This window comes from Zerene cesonia, chromosome 19 (genome assembly GCF_012273895.1).
Source record: "Zerene cesonia ecotype Mississippi chromosome 19, Zerene_cesonia_1.1, whole genome shotgun sequence".
NCBI lineage: Eukaryota > Metazoa > Arthropoda > Insecta > Lepidoptera > Pieridae > Zerene > Zerene cesonia.
In genome coordinates, this window is record NC_052120.1 from 827,534 (window position 1) to 851,348 (window position 23,815).

The 23,815-nt window shown below is 33.2% G+C and overlaps 1 protein-coding gene across 1 annotated transcript in view; it reads right to left on the reverse strand.

Annotated features, from left to right (window-relative positions):
* The window catches only part of LOC119834252 (ATP-binding cassette sub-family G member 1), a 36,912-nt gene extending 23,882 nt beyond the window's left edge, over window positions 1-13,030 (reverse strand). Inside the window, exon 1 of the mRNA XM_038358588.1 lies at window positions 12,777-13,030. The gene's annotated coding sequence lies outside the window, so the exon portion shown is untranslated. The remainder of the gene's footprint in view (window positions 1-12,776) is intronic.
* Window positions 13,031-23,815: the final 10,785 nt, after the last annotated feature.

The following is a 23,815-nucleotide window of genomic DNA, read 5'->3' on the forward strand; positions in this document are numbered from 1 at the left end:
GACAGATTCGAAATTCAAATGTAATATTTTTTTATAATTAAGTGTAACAGTATTTATGGCCAGACTAAGTATACATCTGATTCTATCACGACTGTTCATTGATTGATTCAGGTCTCAATGCTGCTGAGATAAGTAAACAAACATTTCAATAGAAAAGTTAATAATTGAAATACAGATGCAGAGTTTAGACTGTTGAAATTGTAGAAGAACCTACGTAACCATTTCTTGGCACCAAGCAGGCTTTCAAATGAGCATAACAAAAATATATTTGACCTAAAAGCAGAATTAAAAGATAACAATATTGAAAGACATAGATTGATAATCTTTATACACTCAAGCATTGCACCTTCACTTTGTAATTATTACAGTATACGTCACAAGAAATGCAAAATTGTTGATGATATGATGTAATGTTGATATGATGCAAAAGATCACAAAATTGACAAGATCAAGGTAATCCTTTTTAATTGTTCTTAAATATTAAACATTGTACTATGGCAATATCTATATATTCTCTATCTATATCTCGGAATCGGCTCCAACGATTTTCATGAAATTTAGTATACAGGGGGTTTCGGGGGCGATAAATCGATCTAGCTAGGAATTTTTTTTTAGAAAATGTCATATTCGTGTTTTATTCGTGTTTTTTTTCCTGACATCTATTGGTGAATAATAATACTATTTTGCTTCGTAGATAGCTGGACAACTGAAATAATGTCATATTGGTGTTTTATTCGTGTTTTTTTTTCCTGACATCTATTGGTGAATAATAGTACTATTTTGCTTCGTAGATAGCTGGACAACTGAAATAACACATAGGCACTTTTTATACCGATATTCCTACGGGATACGGTTACGCAGCACGCTTACGCGGTTTCAACCGCGGGTCGCAGCTAGTATATATTAATAGTACATAAGGGATTTATTACCATACAATTGAGGCTCGCCTATTGTCATAATTCGAGTGCAATTGAGTGGATTCGACGACCACTAGACAACCCCTTGTGGGAAATATATACATATATGTATACGTATACGTATGACGTATAAGCTAATGTGATAATAGGCGTAACCCGCGGCGTCACTCGCGTGGTATCCGGGTAGGAAGTAGCCTATGTGCTAACCCAGACTATAATCTTTCTTTGTATCATATTTCATATATACGATAAGCTGTTTTCGCGTAACAAACATCCATACATTTATCCATCCATTCATACTTACAAACTTTGGCGTTTATGCTATTACATATTAGCTGTTGGCTTCGCACGCGTTAAATTCGAAGTGGTTGAATCACCCTGTCTATTAAGAAAAATCCCATCAAAATCCGCTGCGTAGTTTTAAAGATTTAAGCATACATAGGGACCAAGGGACAGGGACAGAGAAAGCGACTTTGTAGTGATAGTGATGATCTATGATAGCTATATCAATCCATTTAAAAAATATCTACATTTCATAACGTTACATGATGGTGTAGTTAAAATTTTGTCTATGCTGTACAAAGGATCAAATTGAAATAAATATGTATCGAATCTTCATTTCGCTTGTATATGGTTTACAAGGTGTTAATTATAGATTCTTGAGCACCGTATAAGTGTGACATGGTTAGCTGATGAAGCATATCATTATAGCTAGGATATTAGGAAGGCGTTTTTCCTTATCGTTTGTTAAAGGTTATCTATTTAAATAAAAAAATATAAAACTCGAGAACGGATCGACCAATTCGCCTATTTTTTTTTCAACGTTAACATTTTTCAACGTTGTTAAGGCATAAGAGATAAGAAGAAAAACGTTTGGGTGAAGCCAGGTTAGACCGCTAGTTGTGTATATTTTTCCCGGGACATACGAGTTGGAATGCGAAACATATCCACTGAAAAGCAGTGTTATCACTCTGAGTGGCAGGCCTAATTAAGGCACATATATATTTGATTATATGCATAAGTGACCTCTTTTATTTTCTTTCTTATTTATGTGTATATGTCTATAATAAATGTGTTTTATTCCTTCATTATATTTTTGATAACAATTATTTAACATAATTTAATCTTTAAGATTGAATATCTTAAATCATATTCAACCTCCTTTCTTTAACTCGGTAGTCTATTTTAGGATTATCCTAGCTAGGTAAACTAAACTACACTACTACAGTATCTTTCTTTGAATTTTTCCGTGTGTGATAATGATTTTTATGGACATTACATATTGCTCAATTGTAGCGAACATTTTGAAACAAGTTCAATTCGCATTTGTCGCCAGTTTTGTGCTAGTTTTTTTCCCACTCGTTTTTATTTCTGTACTCCTGCTTTTCAACTGACTTCAAAAAATTAGGAACCCAAAAAAAGATCTGTTATCAGAACTCGAGACTAGGGCAATATGACCTGAACTTTGTTTAAATAATAATATAAACTAATTTTAAGTACAGGTTTTTTCATTGAAACAAACATTAAGTAGATTGGATAATATATTTTGTATTATGGAGTTGGTTGAACGACATAGTCCAAAAATCATCACAAACGTTCCAATTTGAACTTCTGTCATTCCTATACTCTCCTGATCACTGAATGATACAGTCAATTATCGGTCAAAGTCTTAAGATAACTTTCATTAGATAGTAGCATTATCACAAAACAACATTGTATCTATACACATTATATCTGATTTAGTGATAACGTAATTCGCGAAGATTATTAAAGGGCAATTTTGATTAGCCAAAATAACTACCTGTGCTATATGATATTTAATTTTAGTCTGGGAGCAAAGAGTCGTATTTTTTCTCTTGATGTTCGCTAAAAAATTGTGCGGGTTAAGCAACTTTAATCGCGGTCAGGACATTGATGGGTAAGCGCATAGTCTGAAAGTTCATCAGAGCGCACCAGCTCCATAATCCGGTTGTTTTATTTGACCACAATTCGCTTAGATAAGCGAAACAGTAATCAGAAGTGTCTTTCCCGTCGGCGTACCAGGTCGTTGGTGCAAATCTTTATAATTACGAAATAAATGACGAAAACAAGAATCCTTTACTACGGTTTTAATTTTTAGTTTTATAGCATTGAAATGAGAAATTTTGCAAGAATAGAAAAAAATTGATGACGAGGCGGGAGCCGAGAGGCTAAGCGTTACGGTTTGGCCAAAAAATATATAAATAATCAGCGTGGAGAAAACAAAGATTTTAAATGTTTATTTTTATTTTATTCATAACGTTATCTGGGTGACGTTCTTTATCATACAGTGTATCTTTCTCTCGTGGCCTATTGCTTTAGGTTATGAGTCAGTCTGGTTATTTGCATAACAGGCTTCCTTGTCTACGTTTTCGACACATTTCTGCAGACACTCAAGAATTGCTTATCTACACGAATGCTTTAAGAATTTGAACCATAAATTAATTAGCTGAAGGACGAGTTTTTTATAACAAAGCCAACGTTTCTGGTATCCACAGACTTTTGAAATATTGCAGATCGTAACCTATTTGCTTTTGGATATAGTGTCCTATTATTAACTGGCGAAAAGATTAATTTTGAATAATAGGTCTTTAACACAACCGGGTCACACAGGATTTCTCGTTTACGGACTTCTAACCCTATTGTTACAGATACAAGTCTCATAATGGATCCTAACAAACTTTGAGCTAAAACAGTCGGCGTTGTTTAAGAATAGTTGACGTCTATGGAATAACCTTTAGCTCTTGAAGATACAATGATAAAAGATACGTTGGAAACCGTTGATAAACGAATTAATGTATGAAGTACCCAACAAAAGAAATTCTGACTAAATTAGAAAAGAGTAAGTACTCGGTAATAGATACTTTGCCTCTGTTCGAGCTTCTAGTTTTTAATAATAAGTAAAGAGCAATTGCGCAATGTTTACATAACATCTATACGATATAGATACTAATAAAAGCTCAAGAGTTTGTTTGTTTGAACGCGCAAATCTCTGGACAAATTATCAAAAATCTTTCTCCGTGATCCCTATGTGTATGTTGTATATAAACCCGGGCGAAGCCGGGGCGAATCGCTAGTAAGTCTTAGAGAAAAAATATATTCCTATCGTATCGGATTTTTTAATTTCAATGAAATGAAAAAAAAATCTGATTAATATGATGAAAGGATATCCAAAATAGAACTTCTGTAGCTACTTCGAAGCTGATAGTTAGTTTAATATAACAAAAGATTTGAAAGGAGGTAGAAGAATAAATCTTCGAGTTTCAGATTTAATACAGAGCTACCTTTATACTGAATCCCTTTGTTCTAACAACGTGGTAGCCCTTCAGCAAGCAGGGTGAATGTACTCTGTGAATTTTACATCGCGCTGCAGTTTTTATTTTACGCTGCACGCATAGTGCGTACTTCCAGATGCTAGCGATAATTAATGATGCATTTGATTTATATAGAAATTAGCGGCCCGCCCCGGCTTCGCCCGTGGTACATATATAAGGCCTTCCTCAATAAATGGGCTATCTAATACTGAAATAATTTTTAAAATCGGACCACTACTTGCTGAGATTAGTGCGTTAAAACAAACTCTTCAGCTTTATAATATTAGTATAGATGTATAGATAACGAGTTAAATACATAAAACTAACACTATACGATGTTTTATTAAATACTAGCTGCGTTGCACGGTTTCACCCGCGGACGAACCCGAGTAAGTATTTATATAGCTCATCAATCTGATGTATAAGCTTAATTATTGTAGTTTCATTAAAATCCATTAAGCAGTTTCTACATGAAACAGAAACAATATTTCCATCCATACTAACAAACTATCGCGTTTTTTAAATAGGATCTTGATTACCAGAGTTTAATGAACCGTGCCCTAATGAGTGCAAATTTAAAAAAGGGTAGTCACATGAAGGCGTTTTTGAAATGCAATACCTGAACCTGTTAATAAATTAATTATTATTGTGGGATAACAATAATAGTTTATTAGTACCATCGAATTCATTTCACTTTTTTCCATATAATCTACTAGCTGCGCCCCGCGGTTTCACCCGCGTTATTTCCGTATCCCGTAGGAATATCGGATATAAAGTTGTCTATATGTTATTCCAATTATCCAGCTGTCTAAGTACCAAATTTCATTGCAATCGGTTCAGTAGTTTTTGCGTGAAAGAGAAACAAACACACACACATCCTTACAAACTTTCGCATTTTTAATATAAGTAGGATATCTCTTACTCACTCTTTAAAGTTTTTCTTCTACTTCTCATAATTTCCCTAAATTCGAACCAAAACGTGATAGGCATTTACTTCCAGATTATCAGTAACATTCGCAGCATAAATTTACGAGATTTTCATCTATATGAAATAGTACCTAGGACAATTGGAACGTAACGACAACAAGTTTTTTCTCTTACGATACCTGTTGTTTGGACAAAACACACAAGTTATTAAAACACCATTATCACCTAACAATGGTTTAATGAATCTCATTGTCATCTCGATAATATAATCATTGTTACTAAGGATATTGTATTTGCATAGTAACGGCTCTTAAAAATTAAAAGAAAGAATAAGAAAAACGTATATGGCTCAAAATATCTCAATAAACCCAAAAATTACAGGTTCTCAATTCAACTGTAACTTCCTTTCCGTTTTATTTTTTTTGCAATAGTCCTACACCGGCCGCGGACTGCCCAGGGCTGTATCTCTATAGTGCAGTCATGGGCAGGCTGCCGCTGGTGTCCCACAACACATTAAATTCTCTAAAGGGCCTCTGCGTATTGGACCTGTGACCCCACGTAAGCCTTCCAAAAGACCGAGTGCTTTCCTTCTGGAGGTAGCCGAGTATTATGGAGAGATATGATTATAATAAAGCGTACAATTTGTTTGGCGGCCTTATCACTTAGAAGTGATCTCTTCCAGGCAACCACATTTAGTGATACGTTGACACACTTCTGAACGGATTTTGTTGAATTATGTTTAATGGAACCTTGAAAAAATATAAGCTGTGTTATGTTTACAAAATAAAACACGTTGCGAAAGCGTAGCCCGGTTCGGACGGTAGCAAAGTGTGAATTATTACATAACTAGCTATCCGCCCGTGGCTTTGCCAACGTAGTCACAGGAAAGATAGAACCAGGGTATTCCTCGCATGTTCCCGTTTCTGTGAGATCTCCGGGATAAAAACTTTCCTATATCCATCTCCAGCTCTAAGTTACCTGTGCACAAATTTTCAGCCAAATCGGTTAATCCGTTCTTGTACATGTACAAAATATATTTAAATAGTTTCAAATGTTAACAGGTAAATTTATACGATAATGTACCAGCTGTACTTAATATTTCAAAGCATGAAAAAATAGGTTAATAACGTTTCGTTGGAACAAAAACATTGAGATTTCCGTTATATTTACAGATAATGAACTGACGTTCTGAATCATTCATAAATCGTGAACAAACAATTAAGTATACATACATTATGTACCGTAAATGTAAAAATGATTCAGTTTACTCATATTTTCGCTTTAAATGCTAATTAATATACATTTTATAAACATTTTCATTCTAAAATATGACTTATATATCTTGAATTTAGGTCGCAATTAAGTAAGAAGTGATATGTTGGAACGAAAATATTTATGAGATAACACTTCTTTGAAATTTGAGTTTTGAGTAATTTAGAACGAAAGGAGCAATTGTTAATTCGAAACAAAACATGACATGGAGGACATGAAGTCCTTTAAAGCGATTTGCTTTAATATATTTCTTTTAATCTCAGCGAAGATAAAGACAAATAAGACCGCGTCGCGTTACAAATCTCTACAATAATTTAAGAAAATATTAATAAATTAGCAAATAATATAATATACCCTGTAAGTAAACAGGTAAACAAACAACTCATATTGAAGAATAAAAACGATTTATTTTCACGCAAGGAAGTAATAGCATCGGCTTTTCATAACCTTGGCTTATAAAATTAAACCGCCAAGAAATACGAACTTTCCAACAAAAATATTTGTGTTATAAGAAGTGGGAGAAGGTAAGACGCAAGCTTGTTACCTTTGCGAAGTTCTTTTCACACTACATCTTTATAGGATTGATGCATATTTTATCGTAAAATGTTTTGAATGTTATGAATAATTTTTCCTTTAAACAATCTGGGGTCACGACAGAGCCCCCACTAAGTCGAGCAAAAAACAGCGCCACGGCCGTACCTTTTCTCGAACCAATTCAGGCTATTTTCGACCTTCTTTTTATCTTAAGACATATTAAAAACTCCCGATAAGTTTTTTGTCAGTTTTCAAATAGACATTCTATGCTCGATAGTCAAATAAATACTCAAAGTATCGATGGATGTACACGTAAAACTAGTTTATAATATTCTTTAAACAAAACAAATTTATGGAAATTATCCCAAAGTTAATTCCTACGAATAATTCCTACGAATTGAACGCGGAGCGGAAGTGTGTACTCTTTCCATGCGCTAAAATACTTGGTACCTTAATGAAATTGCTACATACGCGCATATATATATATATATATATATATGGATTACTTTTCACCCAGAGAGCTTGGTTAAACTAAAATTATAAGTCAAATGATAGGATTTTCTGTTTGCTAGAACCTTTAACCTAAAACGGTGAAGGAAAACATCGTGAGGAAACCGGCATGTCCAAGACTAAAAAAAAAAACAGATCGACGACATGTGACATCTGCCAACCCGCACTTGGCCAGCGTGGTGGATTATGGCCTGAATCCTCATTTGAGGCCTGTGTCCTAGCAGTGGGAACATATATGGGCTGATGATGAAGCTTTAACTCATCCCATGTAATCCGGGTCAACCGAACGAAGCCGGGACAAACGGCTAGCATTCTTTAATTAGGTTACATATAAGTTTAAACTGCCACAAATTATCTCACAGCAACACATTGATATGTAGATTCGTCTGCTTTAGTTCGACGTTGATTTTTTTAATGTATTTAGTCATAGGCCGTCGCCCGACCCGCTTTCAGAATACACAATACTAACACAGGTAAGTGTGTTAACAAAATAATTACTTACGGGTTTCAAGTTTACATTTTATTATTGGGAAGTTTCCAAGTTTTAGATAAAATTATACTATTTTATTTCTATACTTGATTGAATTAAAATTCGGCTGGCTTTATATTAAATTTGATTTACAACCAAACGTTATTGTAAAAACTACTCGTATTTTTACAGTTCAGTCTTAAAATTACATTATAAGAACCGGCGATTTACAGAATTTATGTTTATCAATGTAAACTTATTCAAAAACTTATTAACTCATATAATTAATTTATTTTCATATATTCTCATATTTATCATTGATAAATTTTAAAAGCTCCACCTTCAAGAAAGTTTTAAACCGCTTAATGCTTCACAAGCGGAGGCTCTGAGTCGACTTTTATATATTCATAATTTCATCTCGTTATATCCAATCAGACGTTTAGTATCAAATATGCATCAATCCAAATTGTTTCAGTATAAAAGATATTAAATAATTCTTTACTACAGAAAGGGCACGTACCGAAGTCCCCGGGGGGAGGTACCACTCAAAATTCAGAAATGACAAATGTCAACAATTGGTTGAAAACCGACGGGGCTATAGAGTAACAAAATACAAAAAAAAAAAAACAATCGAATTAAGAACCTTCTTCGGATTTTATAAAGTCGATAAAAAAGCAACTAACATAACTATAAAGAAATTATATTAATCTTTTTTATATTAAGTTCTCTATGTGCTTCCAAGCGGAACATATAAAATCTCAGAATCCATGGAAAATCTAATCAATATAAAAATAAACACATTGAAAGTAGAACTTAAATAGAAATTACATAAAAAGCGTTCAAATACTTTTTAGGTTAAGAGTTACGCGATGAAGTAGGTCAATTTTATTGGGACATAATATCAATGCAGGCGTGCGATTGTATAGGCCTTTTGTATTCTTAATTACCTGTTAAAATTCCTGTTTTCCATATATCCAGCCGTTTTTCGTTAGAATCAGTAAGTTACCTATTTAGTACAACTAATTCTAACCACGGAAAACTAGCTAATACTGGTTATTTCTCTTTATGTCATAGCGGGCAACTGCGCTGGTGGTGTGCCTGATGGTAAGCGATCACCACCGCCCATGAACATTCGCAAAGGTAGTGCTTCTACGAATGCGCTGCCCGCTTTTATGGGCAGTAAGGGAAAAGGAAAGGATTAACGATTGGAAAGAAGGAATGGACTGGGACGGTTGAGGTAAAGGAAACTGGCCTCCGGCTCCACCACTCACCGTACGAAACATAGTGGCATGCCACTCTTTCACGCCGGTTTTCTGTGGGGGTGTGGTACTTCCCCGGTGCGAGGTGACCCAATTCGTGCCCAAGCGTGCTCGACTCCCACAATAAACTTCGCTAAAAACAACGAAGTTTCGTAATTGGTGAGGTACCTTTTTATAATATAGTGCTGACAAGATAATACTGGTGTATTGTAATTGCCCGTTTCTTTCACTTATTATTAAACTAAGGAAACTATCATTTGTTTCACTTTAATATGTATAACGTAATGATAACTTAGGAATCGTACAACGTCTACTAAATTACAAGTGAAATTTACATGGTATTCTATGCTTCGATTTCAGACAGTAAATTATATGAACAACAATTGATTTTCTGTTACCAAGTCCATCCCTACATAATATGTAGGGATTAATTACAACACAGTAATCTGTGTTGCTACTGACCAGGTCCATTTCTACATAATACTGACCGAATTATTACCTGAACGTAAGAAGTAATACAAGAACAACCCACATTCCGTATTATATCATACCAACAAAGACATTGGAATATGTATGACTCTTAATAATCTATGACTCTATCTCTATCTACGAATCTATGACTCTCTTAATAATCTATGACTCTTCGAGAGTATAATTCATTGCTTGATTTGATTAAACAAATTCAAATTAACAAAAAATGTATGGAACAAAATGGAAGTATATTTTGACGTATGCAAACTGATTTGTTTTTATCAGGTAGGTATTGAATAGGCGTTATCTATTACAGTTTTAGTTAATTAGTGTATAATCGGATACCAAATATATCATGTATGATAATGACTTTGAAATCTTTCAATAATCCAGCCGTTATCTATGATAAGAGGTCTAATATCCCGGAGATAGAAATATATTCAAATTTTACCCTATGAAGGCAATGTCTGATTGAAACTATAAAATTTTTTCACAACTTCTAATTTATATTATGACAGATGAACCATTAAATAAAATTGATGTGCCCTTTGACAATCTCCCTGTCAAATTTCATACAGATCCCAAAAGAGTTTTTGCGTGAAAGAGTTACAAACATACATACATTCTTACAAACTTTCGCATTTATTATATTAGTAGGATACAATATACGCGTCTGTTTGTTGCAGATAAAGTCAACGTGAGAACCCTTTTGGAGAGGAACTTTGCTTCAATTAAAAATAACAATTAAAAGCCGTTTACTTACTAGTTTTAAAATAAAATTTTGAATTTTGAGCTGGAAGAAGTCAGATATCCATAAAACAAATCCTAAATAAACCATGTGCAGACTTTCAAAACACAATATAAAATGTCGCTTACGCAATAATATTGACTTAGAAACCAGTTAGTGTTACTAGCAGCGAGTCGCTTCCGCAAATAAATGGATAATCCTTCTGACTCACATAACGGTTTGCAGCGTAATGAAAATGTCGCGATACGCGATGCATTGTTATCTGATCTAGTAGGGTAGTTAGAGCACTAAAGTACTTTTGGTGCTGGGAATCTGTGATTTAGTAATACTGTAGTGCATTTGACAGCCGTCCGAACAGCGAGACGAATAAGGAACCCACATAAGGAAACAGCGCATTCGCTGCGCGCCATTCGCGTTAAGAGCGATTTAAACCGACTTCAAAAAGGGTGATTATCACTTCGAGAATTAAGAATTTACGGCCGTTAAAACCGGGATTTATGAATTGTAGTAACATGCGCGCGCGGCGTCGCTCGCGTGGACTATATAATTTTGTACTTTAATTATAATAAGGTAATTATAAAAGGAGCAGTAGGTTCATACAAAAAATTTCATAATTTTTTATGACTATTATGTGTTACATATCTCGTGAACTATTTTTAGCAAGAATGCTATTTAGTAACCCTTATTTCATACAAGGACCTATCCAATGATTATTCTATACTATATTTTTATCTCCCGGTTACGTGCATAGTTAGGCACCCTTTTCCACGCTTATTTTTTTTAAATATAATGAGCTGAGCCTAATATAATAATCTTTGTCTCTCACCATATGAAGTTTTATAAAAACGCACGAATAATTTTTAGGTGATTGACGCACATACAAATAGACAAACGGAATACAATACTAACAATTGTTTAAGGCTCTATAGAATATAAATATCATACACCAATTACAATTTTTTTTTTATATTTAATCATTTATTACCAGAAATGGTCTACTTACTGATTTACTGTATGTAGTTAGATGGATCAGTAAGATGAAGGTTTGTATCTCAATAACGCCAAAATGACTGAACGGATCTCAATAAAATTTGATACGTAGAGATAGTTAAGTCTCGATTAGCACTTGTGGTTCCTTATATCCAAGCGTTTCAGTAAACGTAACTTAATTTCATTAATTTCATTTTCCGCTAGAAACGGGAGAAAGTTAGGATGAAATAGTTTAAAATTAAGTGAAATACGATTTTTTACTGAATTATTCTGGTTAAATTGTACACAAAACTCTCATAGAGAATTTCTGATTTCCGTACGTATTAAAAAAACTATATATTTGGCTGTTGATGTATGATTTCAGATATCCAAAACCGAAACCTACTAAATATATAGACCCTACACCATAGCCACAGGCTAAAAGTAATGCTCTCTGAAACTAAATCGATTTAACAATATTAAACTCTGTAATCTATAAGTACTTCGAAATTGCAGGCTGAAAAAAAAAAATTACTGACCACGTGCGTTACTTACGGTAAGATAAATATAAAACTAGTATTTATAACAATTATCTAATATGTAAAAATAAAAGCTTATTTATAAAGTACCATTGTTAGAACATATACAAAAACCTCATTACAATGCAAACACAAGTAAAACAAGCATTCTTAGAATAAATCTCCATCGCTTATAATAAAACCTCATCAGTTTTTGCAATGCTTTATTCTAAGTCATCTCGTATTGCCGAGGCAAAACCAGTTTCAGACAAGCAAAAATATTGTCAATCAAAATAACATAAAAAGCACCTTCTGTAACCTTGCGAAGGATGAGGCATTTTCTTGATTCGTTTTAGCTTTTTATTTAGGAATTTTAACGACAAAAGCCTCACAGGATTGAATTCTTTAATCACTAATATAGTAAGTACCCTGTAAACGATGCAGTTAAATAAATGAAAATGTTATGAATAAAAAGCTGCATTATCTGCTGCTCTTAGCATTCGCAACCTATTTTTCCGTATTTAAATTAAAAGCAAAATTTTTATACAATATGTGTTTAAAGTGTGTATGTCATAGGCTTGAACATTTTCTCTGACATGTTTATACCTACTCGACGTGCATTAAAAATGGAGATTAAAATGTCCATGCTATTAAAAAGTAGAGTCATGAGTACCGATTTCATTTCTCCATAGTAACACTACGTTTTTATACAATTATTTTTTTTCATTTAGCTTCCTTACTAGTGTAAGATCAATCCCTTTGTTTATTTCAAATGCACGCTTGCAGATCTTTTCACTGCGCGAAAACGCTGTAAATATTATTCCAACAAAACTATGAATGGAACACTCACCTAAATGAAAATCAAATCCACAATTTACAGCAAATAAATCACTAGCACTCTGCAAACACGAGAATAAGTACGTAACAGCACACTGAAAACCAGATATTGGTGTATTTTCGTAAGAAACAATGCGTCTACTCCCTACTTACGCTAACGTGTTACTGACTGTAGAGTATAGAATACATTTATACGTATACCATAATACAGTCACAGACTATACGTGTAGGTACTGAGACAGACCAAAGTATCAACGAACTCGGCACGTCCACGGACAAAGGCGATGGATACCGAAGCTGCACAGCTGTTTTGTGTTTGTGAAAGACATTGCAAATCGATTGTCGATGAATAGTGACGTAATTAATACCTTCAACTATCGCTGCATCGTAATGAAATACGTCTTATTGTCATCCTTCTGTAAATGTAAATATGTAAATATATATCTTTGGTATGCATTACTTTTAAAGCAAATCCAATTATCAACGTATTACAATAATCTAAATATCAACATTGCTTGTATTCATTATAATTATCGTCATTCCTTCCTACATATTCAGAATAGCAATTCCTTAGCCAACTTGATAGGTGTGTTTCACAATAGTTTATATTTAAACAATTCTTTATTTTTTTTACATTGAAAGCTAAAATACTTAACGTATCCAATTGGAGAATTATTATCTGATTATATGTATCTATTATAAGAATACTCATATTTAAACACCAATAAGAATGTTAATAAGTTATCATATTTCATAGCTTTATTGATACGATTGATATTTAAGCATTTAATATATACATTTTTAATTATATTCAAATTCAAATATAAAAATACGACACAGTCCAAAAGTTTTGTTTCATGCATACGAAAGGTTGTACCGAACTACCGATTGATAAAAATCTTCAGTGCATTTAGTGCGTGTGTACTGGCGAAGAGCGAGATAAAACATATATTTCGGCGCTGTTCTAACATCGATTCGGACAGTCATTCCTCTCGCTCTGTCCTATAACCTCCTTTTCGCTCACTGCGGACATAGGGTATGTTTGTTATTATGGGATTTAGTTAATAGCTGCCCTATTTAAAGATTCTGTTCGAGTTTTTAAATGGAAACATTTTACTATAAGGGAAGCAATTTCACTACCTGTTTCTTTGTCTATTTTCTTTCAATTCGCGCTATTTAACATACTTATTAGTCATCGCACGTGAGTGGTGACTGTGCTTTAGGAAACCCTTTGTCTATGTATGCCAATTATATCATCGTAAATATGTATATAAATTAATTGTCAATAATTTTATTATATTTGGTACGTTATATTATTATAATACGTAATTTATGCAAATTATGAAAAGCGACACATTTAAATTGGACCGGTAAAAAAACTGCATTAATTTATATGCAACACTATGATAGACACATAAAATGACTATGAGCCGATCTGATGCTGGAGTCAGGAAGTAGATAATGGAACTACCCAACTGGGAATAGCAAAGATATCCAAAATTATAACAATATTTTTTTATTTATTTAAAACACAATTTCTCATAAAGACTGCAACAAGACGTGTACATATAATTTCCGGATACAATAGAAAATTAATACACATAGGTACGTTTCGTTCAAAAAAATCACAACATTTTCAGCATAGGCGTCGCCTATGAGACGTACGTTCTACAGAATAATTCACATATCTTTTGAATAATTTACATCCACAAATAAGCATTCTTTACTAAAAATAAATTAACACAATTATTAGAAGCTAGCTTAGTAGTGAAGTCCCGTGTCCCCTAGTGGGGTATGGGACAGATGGTATTCATTTGTTTCACTGATGGATTTTCTTTATGGACAAGTAGGTGATCAGCCTTCTGTGTCCAGCCAGACCGAGACATTTTTTTTTGTGCCTCTCCACCGGGATTCGAACCCAGGACCCCTCGGTTCTACGCTCACGCGTTAACCACAATACCAATGAGGCGGTCTAAGCTAGCTAGCTTACAATAAATATATAATTTTTCATCTTTTAATTAATTTTTCGCTTTTAAGTGTCAATTGTGTGATTTTTTTTTGTTGTAATAATAATTAATTGATCCAATGCAATCACCTTATTTAAGCTCATCGCTTGGAAAAACGTAATTTTAAAAGTGCGAAGTAATGCTAACACGTGGAATTTGACACAATGAATTAATTTTAATAATAGTGATATGACAATATTATTTATTACGTGACGTAATCAATAATAAAAACAAAATAACACGATAATAATAACAGTTATCCGATTATTTTATTGTCGGATCTTATATTACCATTTAACCAACTCATATTATTTGTTGAATAATAATATAATATAATTGAAATAACTTATGCTTATTACAAATTTCTACGTCATATTGTCTCCGTAATTAACTGCAATTTCCCTTCAAATTCAAAATAGAATTTATTGAAGTGCTTTTAAATCGTAATATGTTATACAGAAAAATAATAATTTAGCACCGATTCGGTAAACAGTTTCTATAGAGAAGTGCCGGCAAAAACTCTGTAAGAAGTTGTTTTTAATCATGTCCTAACTTCGTTTTTTAGATATTTTTAACATCCCACAATAATTGAAAAAAAAACCATTAAAATCTATCCAAACTTTCCTATTCAGTATGTAAATAATTTTTATACATTATTTAGAGTACCTATAGTAAAACATTTTTTTTTTATGTTAAAATTTTTCTGTTATTGCTATCTATATACAATATATAACATAACATATAAAAAAGTGCTCGGTCTGTGCCGCATTTATAAGTTTTACACTTACTAGTTTTTCGCGAACGGATTCCCCATAGTCAAAGGAGAAGTCCCGGGCCCAAATTATCCACTGGGAACATACTTGGTCTGATGATGATGATGTCTTTTCTCAGGTCTCAGACTATCTCAGTACCAAATTTCTCGCAAATCGGTTCAGAGGTAAGGCATGAAAAAGTGACAGACAGACAGACAGTTACATTTTTAAATATTACTGCTAACATTTAATTAATACTAGTAGGGATATTCTTCTGCAGGAAAAATGTATAGAATAAATAGCCCCTGAAAACCTTTACGGTCTATCACATTTTCACCATGGTCCAATAGATATATCTGGGCAGACAAGAGTTTCCTAGGAGTCAATGACCGGACGTCGATATTGAAGCGAAGCCGTAGGCAGCTTGGCACAAAACGTTTACAGTAATTAAAACCTCTTTTCGGTTTATTTTTTTTTTTTATTTATCTATGATATAAACGCTTATATTGCTATTAGGAAATGGGTCATAAAAATGAGAACAAAATTAAAGTAAACAGATATTAGATGTTTATTTTTAGAAATAACCAAGTGACATTTATTTTGATTAAGAAACTTTAATGAGAAAGCAATGTCTGCTTGTAATGTCAAAATACCAGCAAAAAACATGAATTGTCATTAATTTTTTCTCCGTCTTTTTTAATCTCAAACAATGCTATTATCGCTAGCACTTATTTTAGGAAAAAATTTGTTCATGTTTAAAAATATGTCATACAACAAAAAACAGAACCCAAAATCTAGTTATTTTTAATATAAAGTAGGTATTCTTTGTTATTTTTATTGTATCACTAGCTGCGCCCCGCGGTTTCACCCGCGTAAGTCCGTATCCCGTAGGAATGTCGGGATAAAAAGTTGCCTATATGTTATTACAGTTATCCAGCTATCTACATACCAAATTTCATTGTAATCGGTTCAGTAGTTTTTGCGTGAAAGAGCAACAAACACACACACACACACATCCCTACAAACTTTCGTATTTATTAACTTTCTACTCAAAAAATTTCTACTCAAAATGAATTACGTAAGCTATCGATAACGAGATTTTTTCTTTGCATTTATAGAAAAAATATATTTTATAACAGAACATAATCGATCTGCCTACAACATTTGATACTTACCGGTTCGGTAGTTTTCACGTGATTAAGTTACATACAAACATATAAACAACAACTAATACATATACAATAGCAATAAATATATTTGCGCTAATCATTTGTAATAATATGTTCTAATTGCATTGGAAACATATGATAACCTATTTTTTTATCGCATCAGTTTCAAGTACATCTTTGCTTTGTTTCCATGTCTCATCATTACAGTAGTTCCTGAGATTAGTGAGTTCAAACAGGCAAATAAACTAGTCTAGATTTCAAAATTGCAGATAATTTTATTATATTTGTTGTGTTTGACTAAGTATTAAGCATTTAGAAAATTAATTTACTTTCTAATTTTTCTCGATAAAGTCTTCTAAAGGTCAAAATGAATCACAGTTATTCGTTTAATAATAAAGTATGTTACGATTTATGAAGTTTATTAAACTGGGTGTCGTATCAGTTATTTCATAATTTATCGTAAAGCCCGTGGTATGGGATTAAATATCTCTTAGAAGGGCGTACTTAGCTTGACCACTGAGGTTTCAAGGTATTCAAGTCATGTTTTGTTTATTTTCATAAATAATTGCTAAACATGTTAGCGGTAGGTCACTGAACTCGGACCTTGAGAGGGAGGTCCGTTTCCTAAACAATTAATCGTTGCTAAATGTTGAGTGTCATCGCAAATGAGGTTGTCAATTGAGTTTGAACTACGGTGTGTTAAGTAGAATTTACGCATGAATTAATTACCCACCTGTAAAGTATTTTAATTAATGTGTTTTATATTTGTTTTTCATAATTATAGTTTAGCGAGGAAATTAGATAGTGTTCATTTAATGCTGAAAACTGCTACCAGTTACCACCGCACTAATCGGTGGTTGTCTTTGAGTACGCATCGAGGTCAAAACCTTTGGGAAATATCATCGAAGATAGCTGTTCTATAAGGCGTCGTACCTACGTGGTAGGAAATGACGTAACATGGTAGGAAAAGACCCATTGTAATCGTGTGCCATTAAGTTTTATCGCACTATAAGTTCAATAATTTTAAATCGTATACCTTCCTCCTTTTTTGAAGTCGTTTTAAATATTCCAAAATATTGATATGTCTTTGTTACTTCGATTGGTTTCAACGAAAATCGTCAAAAGTACTAAAGCTGTAATGAAATAGATTAATCCCACCAAGATAAGGTGTGCATCCAGATGTATAGTTATTTTTTTAAATTTCTATGGATTTTTAAAGATGGTTATAACACTTACAAATAAACACGCTACGACCTTCGTCATTCTTGAAACCCGTATACCTATCAAATTTCACAATTATTTCACCAGTTCATACATATATAATATTATTGACTACGCGTATTGAAAACTGGACACTTAAATTCAATAGCCTGTTTTGTAAACTTTTTGTTCGCCAGTGATGTTTTTTGTATTACCTTTTTAAAAGTTATACACTTCTTAGAACGTTGAAAAAGCCTGTTGCTATGGCGACGGGTATCGGAACACGATGGCCAATAATACAGATATACGATAGAATGATAAAATTAAAGTTATTTTAATCTTAACGTATTTTTAAGATATAAAATAACTTTAAATATTATTTAATAAGTTTGATGGTATAAGTAATAAGTTTGAATTTGGAACCACTATATTTCTTCTATTATACTAAGTGTAACCCGCGACGTCACTCGCATGATGCCCGAGTGTATAGTAACAATTGTGCTAGTCTAGATCATACTCTATGTCTGTACCAAGTTTCATACATATATCTGTTTACGCGTGAACGAGTAACAAATATCCATACATCCATACTTATAAACTTTCGCGTTTATAATACTAGTAGGATAGAAAATTTGCCATTCGCTTCCTATTGGGACGTCCATTAGTTCGATAGCCATGCAACCGGTTGACAAATGTATTTTTCTGTATATAGATATTATGTGCATAATCACATATAATATATTCTAATCAAAATCACAGTAATAAGAGATAAAATGTGTTTAAGACATTTTTCATTCAAGTCACTAAACACCTAGAGCTGACCCATATATTTACGGGTGATTTCCAATGTCCATCACTGGAAATCATGTACAGGCATTACCAATTAAATGACTGATCTCGTGACCTATTAAAAAATTGCTAGCGTTTATCTCAGCGGTGAATTCCGGGTGATTCATTGTAAATAATAATATTTATCATGCCTAGATAAACATAGTACACAGAAGCACAAAGACCTCAGTGCGTTCAGTGCATCTGTACTGTAAATTAATGACGTTAAATAATTTAAGGCCAGAGTTATTGTTTCATTTTTCTTGCTGTTGTTTGCTGTTATTATTTGTCTAGTCATTATAGGACAGATTATAGATTTCAAGGCTGATAGCTGGAGGATATTAGAAATATAAGGCAGCAAGGACAGGCCTTGCTATCTCTATTGCCTGAATGTACAATCTTCAATTTGTCTTATGTTGCAGAAAAATAAATGGATGGGCGTCAATTTAGTGGTGACACACGAAATGCCCTAATCAATAGAAAGTTTGGAATTTTCTAGAAAATGTTACATATAAGGGAAGATATTGTTACCACAGGTAATGCAATGTTATACAAGCGTTAGCTCCAAAAAAATTTTCAGCATCACCTATAATTTAAATTCAGATGAGACGAATTCTCCATCTTCGTCCTTTCCACGAAAACACTAACTTGCAGACATTCATTTAATTTTTTTTAAATTTCAATTATTTTACTTAACAACTTTTAACAATCAAATATAATTATATAGTTTAGCAAATCGTATTTGCTGATATTTTGAGATCAATAATTTTAAATATTTGAAAACAATTTAAACAATTTAATTATATTTTCTTGTTTTGATATGCAGGATCATAACTAATTAATGGAGAACCATATAATTCCCTAACCATTAGTCTTTACCATTTCAAATATTTATATATCGCTTTCAATTTGTCCCCATAGAGACTGAATAGCTAAATAGCAGCACAGGGCCTGTTCAACATAAATAATTTTATGTTAACTTGTCGCGTGGCTTTTCGGTATTTCAATGATAACCCAGCCTAGTAAGGTTAGGCATTAGGTACATACTTGACATTGAATACAATTTTATTCGCAAGTTCAATGCCAAATTTTATTCAAAAACTTCATAGGTTATAATTTTTTTATTAAAATCTATTCAAAGTACGAGAGCAAGTAAAGGGAAATCGCATATGTTATGGGGTATGAGACAGATTATAGGCTAGGAGCAAATGGAAAACTGTAACTAGTAATTAAATTAAATGGTATGTTGGTATAATTCGAGAATTTAACCTACGGTGTCAGCTGTAGTGCTCTGTCTGTAGTCATGAGACCAGTAGTGCGCTAATCAAATCAATAAATAAACAATTGGAATTTATCATTAAATATGTAATGTAAATTTAAACTAAAATCATCCTTTTGTCGAAATTGAACTTTACGTCAAGGACTGAGCTGCGTTATCGCAACAACACGTTTGACCAATCTGCACCAGAAAATCAATTACATATCATGTATCACCGTGAAACGTGGAGGAAACCTATTAAAATACTCGAGAAGACGAACCACTATGTATCAAAATACCTATTGGTTTTGAATTATTTGTTACATTGTATTTCACTACAAGATACAAACAATTTACTAAAGAAACAGGCAAATTATTAATCAGTACCATATTTAGAAGTAATGACGCATTTTTGAACAAAGGAAGACCTTTGAACTGAACACGTGTACGAAGATCCCAGTTCTATATGTCTAGAACCTATAACCACACTATAAAGTATTAGATAGGCGATGTGTACTTTTAAGGGGGTAAGGAAAGGTCAAGCTCTGTATTCCCTTATACATGACCTGGGAAGAGTGCGAAAAAGGATACGGGCCTCTTCATATTTTCAAGATGCATATTATGATCTGATGTGGATTATAATATGGACTTTCAGGTCCCCAAGTCCACCCCTCTTTAAATTGGATTCTAATGTGTCAGCATGCCCTACTTAATACAACAAACACAATAACTATGCACCGTTATAAAACCGAATTTGTCGAGATCGACTTTCATTATATCCAAATTTATTGGCCATTAAATCTGCGGTGAGGATATTGATCGTGTAATCACAAATTAAATTTATTTGATTCAGCTGGTTGGTAACTCGCAGCGGGTTACCTTGATAATGTAAGTAGTAATATCCTCATTGTTACCTAATCAAAATATGGTATAAACTTTGTTGTAGTTGATAAATATTGATAAAACAGCTCATATTATATGTTCGCATCAGTAAAATGTAAATACGGGTAAGATAATAGTATAAGTAGAACAATTTCCTTATTTTAATTTTGTCAGTGAGTTTCGATACAGAGAGAGAGAGAGTCGGTTTCCGCGGTCGTATCTGCGTCTAAGGGACATTCATCACCACATACATAGATGACAAAGTAAAGCTGACCAATATTATAATTTCTCGCAAAAAAATTTAATTGATAAAAGAATTTCTGCGCTTAATGATTCTATATCTGATTGAACTGCGGTCCCATTCAATTGCGACAATTGTTGTTCGTTAACATGGTACATTTCAAATGACTACAATGAGCCCAATTGGGTTGCAACTAAACATGGCATTTACCACTTGGCACTGAATCCTTACATTACTTTTTTTTTATGTCATAGCGGGCAGCTGAGCTGGTGGTTCGCCTGATGGTAAGCGATCACCACCGCCCATAAAAAATCGCAAAGGTAGTACCTCTGTGAATGCGCTGCCCGCTTTTATGGGGTAAGGGAAAAGGAAAGGATTAACGACTGGAAAGAAGGAATGGACTAGGACGGGTGGGGAAAAGGAAACGGTCCTCCGGCTCCCCCACTCACCGTACGAAATACAGTGGCATGCCACTATTTCACGCCGGTTTTCTGTGGGGGTGTGGTATTTCCCCGGTGCGAGCTGGCCCAATTCGTGCCGAAGCGTGCTCGACTCCCACAATAATATAATATCTATATCTACCTGATGATGTTTTCGCCCGCGTAGTCAAAATAAATTATCATGGTACAATCTTGCAAATGATAGATCCGTCAGTCTGTCACCTTTACGTTTTATATATGTAAAAAAGATATCAAAATTAAATAAGTTTAGTTACAACGACCCGTAACCGTTTTGGCCTGTATCCTTTTTGTTACCCTTCCCTGTCTTTTCCTTTATTCCCAACATCAATATTTTTTTCATTATCTTTTAAAGTAGTTGATCCATTTACACTTGTAAGGCTACATATAGCCTTGCATCCCTGCAAATGTTCATAGGCGGTGGTAGTACTAGTGACATAAAATGTCCATTCTTATTATAGGTCTAATGAAATCTTTCAATTATAGATAGATCAGATAAAATCAGAATAACATGGTATCGAGCTTGTATCATAATGATTACGACTTTCTATATCCCAAGGAAAATAAGAATATTTGAAGCTTTTTTCCGCAATAATCAGCATTTCCCTCAAGTAGGAAATCTTAGAATAAAACACGAATGAATATGAGTACAGTGAAATATCTAATATGTAAAAATAAACAGAGTTTTTGTTGCATTTGTATTATGGAACTAAATTTACTCAAACTAAGCTTTCAGTATTTCAGTGGCATTTAGAAATTATAAGCTATTCTAATTGTAATTTCGGGTCTATGAATATGTATTAACTTTTCAGACTTATAAAGGTTCTTCTGTAAAGCTTAAGTTTAATGAGAAAATACTTCTTGGTTTATTTAGTTTAAATTATATTTTCAACTATTACAGACTCGGTTCCATAAATTTCTTTGAAACTCCAAGAATCATTGCATAGTTTTTGAAATAGTTACATAACATTTTATTTATCTTAGAGTGATTTTGAAATGCCGACAGTTTTGTATTTTTTCTTAGTCATGCAAGATTTCTCACGACGTTTTCCTTCAGCGATTGGAACAGTGATGATTTATTATTATTTTAGATAAAATGCAGATCGGAAAACGCATTTATTTTCTTAAGTTCCCACTATAATCGCCGAGCTTTTTTATTGAAATTCAGGGGCTTAAAGACTGAATCTCTTCTGCTCTGCACTATCAATAATCGGACAACAACAAATTTGAATATAATTTTTGTAAGAAAATATTATATATTACCACAAGTAACATAATTCTATATATTACAAATAATAGTGACTACTCTAAAAGTACAAAGAGGAAGGATATATCGCGTGTTGTCTATCAACGTGCTTGAACTTTGGATCAAACCGGTCGGCCGGATTGCATATTGTTAATGCTGTTACCAGCCGGCAAAGGTTTGCGAATATTATTCGTATTTAGATTTAATTTTTTTACGATCACTGTCCGTTTTGGGGTATTGGATACTCTTCTTTATAGAGAAGTAATCACATATATTATTATGTACCATTCAGTGATTTAAACATAAAAACTAACGGAAAAAATACATAGATGCTTTTAAGTCGGCGGATTTATAACATAAATCAATACCGATTCTGTATTGCTCTTTTATATAAAAACTGATGAATGATTTGGCTAAAATCTTGTATGCAGATAAATTATGACATCATAATTTACCTATTATGAAAACAAGAAACACATTTCAATGTTCAAAGCTTCCACCACCGTAGACATATTATTTTATCAATGAGCTTCAGAGAATACAGGTTATATTTTAACACGAATCTCCCTCCACAGAAGATCTTTTTCCTTACACTACCCTTTCCTTTTCCTTTATACCTCTCATCAATCCTATAAAAAGCCTCTGCAAGTTTGTCATGGGTGGTATTTGCTTAATTTTTTTAATTTAAATTTCCCAAGTGCCAGAATTCCGTGTAAAATAAAGAAAAAAAAAATATTTAAAAATCGAAGGCGTTTCGTCTCGCAAAAACAAAGGAAGCCACACACGTAACAATCGAGGGAAACACAATAGAGCCCACACAACTGAATGTGTACTCTTTAAATCGTCTGACAATAATGAGTGCCACTCGTATCGTCATACCATGACAAAAATTATGCTTCGTAGTAAATTGGTAAGTGCCTACATTTGTCTGACCATTATATTAGACCGGGAGATGGTGACACAAATTACTAGGTCATTTGTACCAGTATGGCGGTTCTTCAGTGGTCTAATT